Source organism: Crocodylus porosus, unplaced genomic scaffold (genome assembly GCF_001723895.1).
Source record: "Crocodylus porosus isolate Cpor-Errol unplaced genomic scaffold, CroPor_comp1, whole genome shotgun sequence".
Lineage (NCBI taxonomy): Eukaryota > Metazoa > Chordata > Crocodylia > Crocodylidae > Crocodylus > Crocodylus porosus.
In genome coordinates, this window is record NW_017728943.1 from 37,613,540 (window position 1) to 37,622,664 (window position 9,125).

The 9,125-nt window shown below is 39.3% G+C and overlaps 1 protein-coding gene across 3 annotated transcripts in view; it reads left to right on the plus strand.

Moving 5' to 3' along the window:
* Positions 1-9,125, plus strand: part of SPRED2 (sprouty related EVH1 domain containing 2) — a 100,636-nt gene that overhangs the window by 47,935 nt on the left and 43,576 nt on the right. The gene's annotated exons all lie outside the window — the stretch shown is intronic.

Genomic DNA, 9,125 nt, shown 5'->3' on the forward strand with positions numbered 1-9,125 from the left:
TTGCATACCCCCTTCCAGATTTACCAGTTGTCCACCTACCCCCTATGTTTTATATTTTAACCCCTTAAGTGCCAGTTATTATAAAAAATAAATCCATCATTACACAGTTTCTCTTGAGTACCCCCCTGAGATGCCTTGCATACCCCCAAGGGTACATGTACCACAGTTAGGAAACCTCTGTAGTAAAGCATTCTGTCAGTATCAGTAGACCAAATCACTTTGCTTGTTACTTGATTGAGGCATTTTTAAGGTCAGTTAATACTCTTTTCTGTGTTTGGTTTGGCTAAAAGAAAAATTACAATTCCAGTACCACATCCTCTCTGCCTTTTGTGTTGCACTTGCAAACCATATTGTTTTCAGATTTCAGATTTGGTTAGTCTGAAATATCACAAATGATGCTGTTAGAATAACATTTATAGAAAGAATATCTCAAATACATTCAGGTGTTGATGCAGACATGAGCACAAATAGAACTCCAAATTTTCATACATACTTGCTTTTCATACATATAGACAGCCTCACTTTGACAAGCTATAACTGTATATTAAAATTTACCACACCTCCTTTTCTTTTTCTACTCTTTTTTTAACGTTTTCATATCTTGACCATTTTCATGTCATGTTTATACTAAAATGTAGTAGGTGTGCTTTTTTTGTTACTGCCTAATCAATAATATTATCAGCAGTCCCAAAGTGCTCAGTCTCCAAGTCTGATTTAAAGGGCTCTTGGTCCTTCCAAGGAAAATATTGGGTCTTTGCCCAAAGAATGAGAAATCTTGGGGAGGCGGAGAGGGTTTAGGTTGGTTATACCTACGCTGACCATAAAGAAACCTGGGACAACCAATTTTTGAAGTGAATAAAAGTTAGATATAAGCTGAAAGGGAGTAACATCCCCATAAAATGTATTCTTATCATAAATTTGGTCCAACACTCAGTCCAAACAGAAAAACCATGTTTTGGTTGTGGTCTTGGTTTCGTCCCTAAAAAGGGGTGATTATAAGAATAAATGGGGGCAAGGTATTAACTCTATGGTATCAAGGACCCATTGGTCTATTGTGACTGTAGGTCCAGGCATACTAGAAACAGGCCAAAGGGAAAGTGTGTGCATGTGGGTTGTGGGGGAGGGGGATGGTACCCCAAAGAATAGAGTTTATCTGTCAACCATTCCAACCAACACTTGGCCTATTGCTTGCGAATGGTGAGTTGAAGGGAATGTTGCTGGAAGTGGGTTTTTTCTCTTGTGAAAGCTTTGTTGCTTCCTCACAAGGTTTTGGGGGGGGGGGGGCAGTACATAAAAGGCGAGCAGAAGATGTAGTAATGGTGTGCTTTGTGAGTGGGGATAGGATTGGTGTCTGTGCTTTCTCTTTGAGGCAAGTGTATCAAACACCTTAGAAGTGGAGTGTGGCCTTGTCCTTTAAGGTGTGCAGTTTCTTGTCTGTGTTAGAGCTGAAAAGTTTTGCTTGCTTAAAGGGAAGGTTCTCTACTGCATTATGCAATCATCCTAAGGAAATGAAAACCATGGAGCCAGGATGCCCGTCTCAAAACAACCCCTGTTACCATTGAGAGATGAAGTGTTAGCTACATTTAGAGTGGCTTGTCAGGGTCATTTTGGCTGCAGGTGGCCCCTCTGATTGCAGTAAGGTCTTCCCAAGAATCCAGAGGCATTATATCCATAAAGGACTTTGAGCATTTATAACTTTAAAGCAGGGGCAGGCAATTATTTTGGGCGGAGTGGGCCACATAGAATGGCCTGGCAGGCCACATCTGGCCCACAGGCCACATTTTGCCCACCCCTGCTTTAAAGTCTAACTGAGCCAACAGTGTCAAAGAGCCTATGTATACTGTAGGAGTACTGCTAGGGCAGAACGTTCTCTGAGCTTGAGCTCACGTGCAGCCAAATATAATGTGTGTATGGACAAACACTCAAAGGAGAAAATATTTTGATTATGTAATCTGCTTTTTCTACCTGTGAGGAATCTACAAATCAGGGAAGTGAGTAGAGAAAAAAGTTGTATCTCAAATCTTCAGTGTAGAGCAATGTACTTTGATTTCTACGATGCTGATTTCTGGGAAGCCTTGTACATCTTACGTAAAAAGGAGATGGGTAGAGGAGAAATAGAGAACATGGCTAGCTCTGGTATTCATGTTGAGGAACAGCAGTTATACAAATATAACTTGTAGGAAAAAATTGCCAGCTTGTAAAGGGTACACTTGAAATAACTCTTCCAGAGGAAGTATTTTAGACATTAAAAGTCTAATGAATGATTAAAGGAAAGTAGTAAGTACATTTTAAACTTCAGCTAGACTTCTTAGCAATTACAAATGTAATCCTAGGATCTGTCTTTTAAAAGAGGTGGAGAGGAACAGGAATTGGAGGAAACAGTGCTTGTTTTGGGTTGTTTGTTTGTTTGTTTGTTTGTTTGTTTGTTTGTTTGTTTGTTTGTTTGTTTGTTTGTTTGTTTGTTTGTTTGTTTGTTTGTTTTTTAATATGACCATTCTTTTTAAAAGAGCATTGGCCCAAAAGTGGCTGTACCTTTAAAATGGTAATCCATTAGATTGGAAGAGTCCTTTCCATGCCTTGCCGCAAGAGAACTTGTTTTAAGGACTCCTGCTTGGTATTCAGTTGCCTCTGAACTAAAACCATCTCAGAGAGGCTACACACTTAAATAACAAACCCCATTTCCAGGACAGTGGTAACATCATAGATATTAGAATTTTTAGTGGTTGATGACAGCCAGCAGTGGAAGCAACATTGAACAATGGGCAAATTCTGTTTGCTAAATGGTAGAAAAGAGAAAACTGCAGGGAGAAATTTCAGCAAAGTTTCAAGGATGATATTTCAAAACGAGACTTTATATTAAAGAGAAAAAAAATCTGAAGTGTGCCCTTTGTAGATCTCTAAATAGGTCATGTGCCAGAGGTTGAGTTCGTGATTGCAAACAACTTGTATTCCTTCCATCTCACCCCGGATTTATCTCTCCCTTTTTATTTTTGCTTTTTTCCAAGTCACCAGCTGAGGAGGAAAATAATTCAGCAGGGTCATGAAATTCTAATCACTGTCAAATGGGGTAGGGTGTGGGAAAGAGAGGTAGAAAGCAGATTAATCAAACTGTGAAGGGAAGCAGACCTTACAGACATAGAGCTGAATGGCTTGGGGGAAAGGGAGGGAGGAAACTGGCTTCTCATAATAAGGACTAGTAGTTAGAAAAATACTCAAGCCTCTTATTTCCCCGATCCCAAATCTGAAGGGGAAGATCTTTCACCCACCTGACAAAAGCAACATTAAACCCTCGTTATTAATCTTGGATAGTGAATTACCACAAGATCCATTGTAGGCACTTAGCAGGATTTACGGGGTTGGTTTGTTTTTTTTACTTGCTTGGTTTTCATTATGGTGTATTTATTTTAACTGATATAGCTAATGCAAATAGGTGTTGTGTAATAACCACCACATTCACACTTCAAGAAGCAATTCTGCGGTATCCTTGATAATTTAAAGTAAAATGTATTCTGTATTGCAAGTACTCTCAGTACATCTTGTCTTTTCATAAATCTGTTTGTTTTTTTAAGAAAAAGTTTGCAATATTGGTAATTTAGTAGTAGTAGCAATTTCCTTGTTACAGTGTTGTTCGTTTATCTCCTTTTTATCTCAAAAAAATCTTACTAGTTTTCAAAAGAAAAGTATACCCAGGAGCTGTCATTTTAAACAAGTTATATTTTCCTTCCAATAAAAACAGCATGTGGTTTTCCACAGTACCTTTTAGTCCTTATGGTTTTTGTTCTGGGTGGGGCTAACAACCTTGAAACAGTGATAGAAAGGCTTGGCATCCTGCCACACAGCTGGATAATCTGAAGAGAGATTTTCTTCTAGAGCTTTGAACACTGTTTAAGACATATCATTATGGTTAAAATAGCTAAATATTCCAATTAACTAATGACTTGTCCTTATGAATATATTTCACAGACTGAATAGCATATAGGCCATAAACCGAACAATTAGGTCATTCTTAAAGTTTTAGAAGCCAATAAAATAGAAGGAATTAAAGCCACTTCTGGTTCCTTAGCGGTTTACTTTACTATGAAAGACATGCATTTACCTAATCTTAATGGTAATCAATATGCCATTAACTGAAACTAATCAAATATTTTACATGCTTGATTTATATTTCTCTAAAAGCAAATGCAGCACAGTAATAGTAAAAGGCTGTTGTATACAAGATCCCATTTTTCTTCTATAAATTAAAATTTCTTGTTGCTCTGAACTTAGTGTTTTGTTTGTTTGTTAAACTATGGAATATTTAACTGGTTGCAGCTAGTCAACGTGTGATACATTTATACAAAATTATATTAAGAAGAAAATAATCACTTTCCAGGCTAATGAGGTGAGGTTCTTTTAATGGATGTCACTGTAGCATGTTAGCATTCCCCATTTGTTTATTGACAGTGTCATGGGATATAAAAGTATTGCTTATTTTAATCTTGGAGGTAGAAACTTTCAGCAAACTCCAATCTAGATTTTATTTTATGACCAGAATTGGGAACCTGAACCTTGGTTATCTAAGTCCCACCCTAGTGACATAGCCACAAAGCCAAAGAATAATTGATCATCCCAGATCCCATAAAATAGTCTATATGTTTGGAAATAGTGAGCATACCGTGTCTTATACCTGGGAGGAGATCCTGTTTACTCTAAGGAGTGTACAGTGTAAACCTGACCTCCTACGAGTGCGGTCAACAGGAGTGCAACTCACTGTATTAGAGAATCAATTCAGTAAGCTTCCCACCTTGCAAAAAGGAAGCTTTGGCAGACAGCAATAGATGTAATTTAATAAAAAAACCCATAAACCTCTGAAGTTTAGGCTCTTATGGTTCTCTGTGTGTAGAGCTCTTTACAATTCTCTGAAATAGCATGGAGGCAAATGCAGTGGTGTGTGGGGGAACTGACTTTTGAAATTGATCTTTTATTTTGTTTTGGTTCTTTAAGGCCAGATTCTATCAATCTGGACTTCAGAGGTCTGCAAACAAACATATTAGCTTCTGTAACTAGGGTCTAGTCACTTGCAACAAGTTAAGCAAATGTACCTGCTCACCTGATTTGCAGGCAGAGAGAAATTCTTTGAATTAAATTTTTCTGTTGTGGCTGTCTTCCTCATCCTACAGTTTTGTGTGGTTTTAATTTGCATCCTTATTCCTGTGCCAGTTGTGTGATTTTTCTCGTAGTGATGTTTTTTTGCTTCATTTCATCTCCAAGTATCAGGCCTGATTAAAACTTATCAGAGCTCTGGTTGGCTTATAATTGGACTTGGATCAGGCTTGTAGAGCATTCGTGGTTGATGCCAGGAACTGTCCAAACCTACTCGCTTCCAAAAATATGGCTCAAAACAAGAATTTTCAGTTCTAGTTAGCAAAGCGTCCCTCTTTTCCCAGGGTGGATGTTGAATTGAAACACCCAGTAAAACAGCTGTTAAACAGTTGGCTATAATTGGAGGCCTGGTAGTAAAGGTTATAAGAGACATAGGTTACAATATCAGCTTAGATATGATAATGAAATCTGTTTGACTTGCTTTAGGACTGGAAAGTAAATACAATGGGTAGGGAGGGATCAAACCTGGAGGTACATCCTCTTTAACCAAGAAAAAAGATGTGAAGCCTGTCAATGATGATGGGGCAGAAAGAATTATCTGAGAAAATGGAACATTTGGGCATTAGACAACAAAAAATTTAAATCTTGAAGGAATCTGATGGAAGACCTAAGCTGTTGTGAATTAGCTTTCACTTAGTCTGGGGCATTTACTGCAGGGCAGGTGAGATGTAGTAATCCTCTACCCTTTTTGCCTCATGGTAACTTGTGTTCCTCATCCCCCTAAGTAGCTCTGTTTGTGGAAAGCGAATAAAGCAAAGCAGCTCCTAACAACACTGAAATATGTTGGAAGACTTTTTATGGGACCAGTGGAAAAACAATGGTGAAATTTTAGGGGAGTTCAAACACTGCTTCTGCAAACATGCATTAAAGGAAATGCAATCCATGCTAAAAGGTTAAATAGTACTTCTGAAGCTGTTCTGTACGCATCTTCAGGAAAGGAACCTGAGCACCGGTAAATTCAAAATGGATCCAAGCAGGAATTGGTCTGGGGAAGTTTCATCAGAACAGTGCCACTACACAATAGACAATGTGACTGCTAACTCTTACTGCTGGAAGTAGTGTCTTGGGTGTTAGAATTCTCTTTGTCAGTCTTGACAAAACTTTCATTTTTGGGGACCTCTCAAGTCTGGGTGGGTATTTTAAAGCTCCCTGCGGAAAAAGAGTTCTTACCTGGAATCTACAGAGCATCTGTCCAGGCTTTTATTACAATTATAGCCTCAATGCTCAGGCTTCTACATGAGCTCATATTCTGGGTTCTGCCAGATGAAACTTTCCCATCTGCCTTTAGTAGTTGCACAGATATCTGGTATGTTTAGTGCTTTTGAGGTTCCTCCTTCCCAGATCCAGGGGATGCAAGGGAAAAATAATCTCTGTTTTTCTACCAGGTTTTCCTGTTCCCTACTAATCCTTTGGTTGAAGCATAGAACAAACGTGACTTTAGGGGGGGCCCTCGCTATCATTTGTTATCTTTTTCCAAAATGGTGCTGAGTGAGCCAAGAGGCTGCCTTTTAGTTGATGATTTTTATGTTGCACAAATTGCCACACTTTTTGTAGTATTTACAGGAAATCTTTACTGCATTGGTTTCTTCCGCTGGGTTGCTGAAATGGAGAGACTTTTATTTGGGAGGAAGCAGGGAGTGAAAAGATTTTAAAATCTAAAACCCTATTTATATCCTGTATCTCCCTCTGTTATTTCTCCATATCCAGACAAACCTTGTTGGTTGGGTCTGTAAAATTCCACTGGGTGCAAAGAACCATGAAGGAGTGTTTGGTTTCTAGAGGATAGTAATTTGGGATTACCTACAAGATTTATTTTTAAATGCTTTTTGGAAGTTATTTAAAGGGGGAAAATAAGCTCTTCCAGGGAAAGGAAAACATGAAATAAACAGGATGTTGTTTTTAACAAACATTTGGTGAGCTGTGTAACTAAGCAAAGCAAACAGGCTGGTTGATTTACTGGACATTAAAATATGGGTACCTTAGAGAACTGCAACTTGTACATCCACTAGCAATGCTTTACAGTGAAGTACAGAATATGCATGGTACCACTTCAGAAATAAGAGAGCTTTACCAAACACGGAGTAGAGAATGCTGCTGCTGCTTCTCTGGACATCAAGTGGGAAAGGACTGTTCTTGTCATCCCAGTCAGATGTATCCTCTGGCATCTCTAAACCAGTGATGATGGGTGCTAGGGAGAGGTAATGAACAGGGTATGCTGCATTTATTCAAGCCTGGGTATGGTTTATAAGCTGTGCTTGGTGTATGGGTTCATCTACTTGCATCACTCTAGATCAGTGGGGAGTTGCCCTTTTTGGCAGGAATGCCACAAGATAATCCCTGTGCCCTCTGCAAATCCAGTCCCTTCCCCCTGCCTGAGGTGCTTCTCTGTTTTCTTCTCTCTGCCCTATCTGACTTGGTGCTTCCTGTTCCCGCTCCAATCTCTCACATACAGAAGATGCCTGTTTCACTTGTGGCATACATACCAGTGGTTAGCCACCTCTACTCTAGGTCTATCTGTTCAATGTTCTCCCTCTAAAACATCCACTTCTGCCACTGTCCAGACCTAGCAGACCGAGTGGCACTACTTATGTTCTTGAGCTCTTGGAAACACTGTCAAACTGTTCAGATATTGACAGCTTCTTTTTTTTTTAAAAAAAAAAAAAAAAGATAAAACGTGTCTTATGCCTGAATAATGATATTTCTTTTAAAAGATCCTCTAGGAATGCCACATGGGTTTAGCTGCCATGTTAAGGAGCATGGATTTTGGAGGCTGAATAAATGATCAGTTACAGTTTGGGTCTGTGATCTGATTTGTCCTCTTCGTTCTTTTTAACATTCATGTAGAGGAGGCTTGTTTCACTTTTTTCTTTCTTGCTGTGTTCCCAGTCCCCACCCAGTGCCCCCCCTCCACCCTTGCAAAAAGTGCACAAGTTGCATCATAAGTGTAAAGGTCACTGCAATGGGTGGTGCTGCCTTTGAACTGATTAGAAGCCTCTGTGGTATTACAGCTGGTGTCTTAACAGCTTTTAATGTGCATATGTTGGCTTGGGACTAGTTCTAGGTGGTTTCTGTGCCGATCAGTTTAAGTTCTGTAGAGCTGGAGCTGTGATGGGTGGCAGGCAGGGCTTGGAGAGGCCAGGAACTAATCAAATGAGGAAGATGGCAGCTTGAATCCATTGTAAATCCAGCACTATTTCATTGGTCTCCACCAAACAAGGAGAGCCATCAAGCCACCTAATGATTTGTTCCAAAGTTCCTGTTTGCCACACCATTTACTGTGAAGTAAGTGGAAGCATACAATGACAGTCTACTTGTCTACCTGGTTTGTCCTTAAATTGTAAGCTCCCTAAAGCAAGGGTTGTCCCTTTTTTGGGATGCATTTACTAAGGTACTGGCACCCCCCAACCAGTAATAACAATAATGTATCAACTCTACCTTCAAGGACTACCATTTATTTGCCTTCATAGGAAATCCAGACAGAAGTAAATATTGAACTTACACACTAAATGATGTTCTTCTGTTGCTTTCAGTAACGTGGTGAGACCAGTCTGGCAATGTTAGGAGTCCTCAGATTTCCTTGACTGGATTCATTCAACTCTGCATATGATATATAAGCTGTGCTTAGTATATAGGTTCATCTAATCAAGCATCCAAACTGATTCTTAGATCACTGTTTCCAGTCTTCTTGATATTGAGGTCAATAATGGGACACTGTGCAAGATTTTATGTACCGAATCATGGTGCCACAGAGCACTTACGTTCTCCTAAGGAATCCTGTTGTGTGGCTTGTTCCTCATCTCAAAGGACCATGTTCCTGTGAGATACTGTAAGGTTTGTTTGTTGTTCCTTGAGAGGAGCATGTTGTATGTCTGACAGAAGACTTTCCAAATAGAAATTTAAAATGTTGAATTTGATTGTAAAAAGCCCTAATGATTTTAGATTCTGGCAACCTGAGAGGTCACCTCTAACTCCCCCTCTCCTTC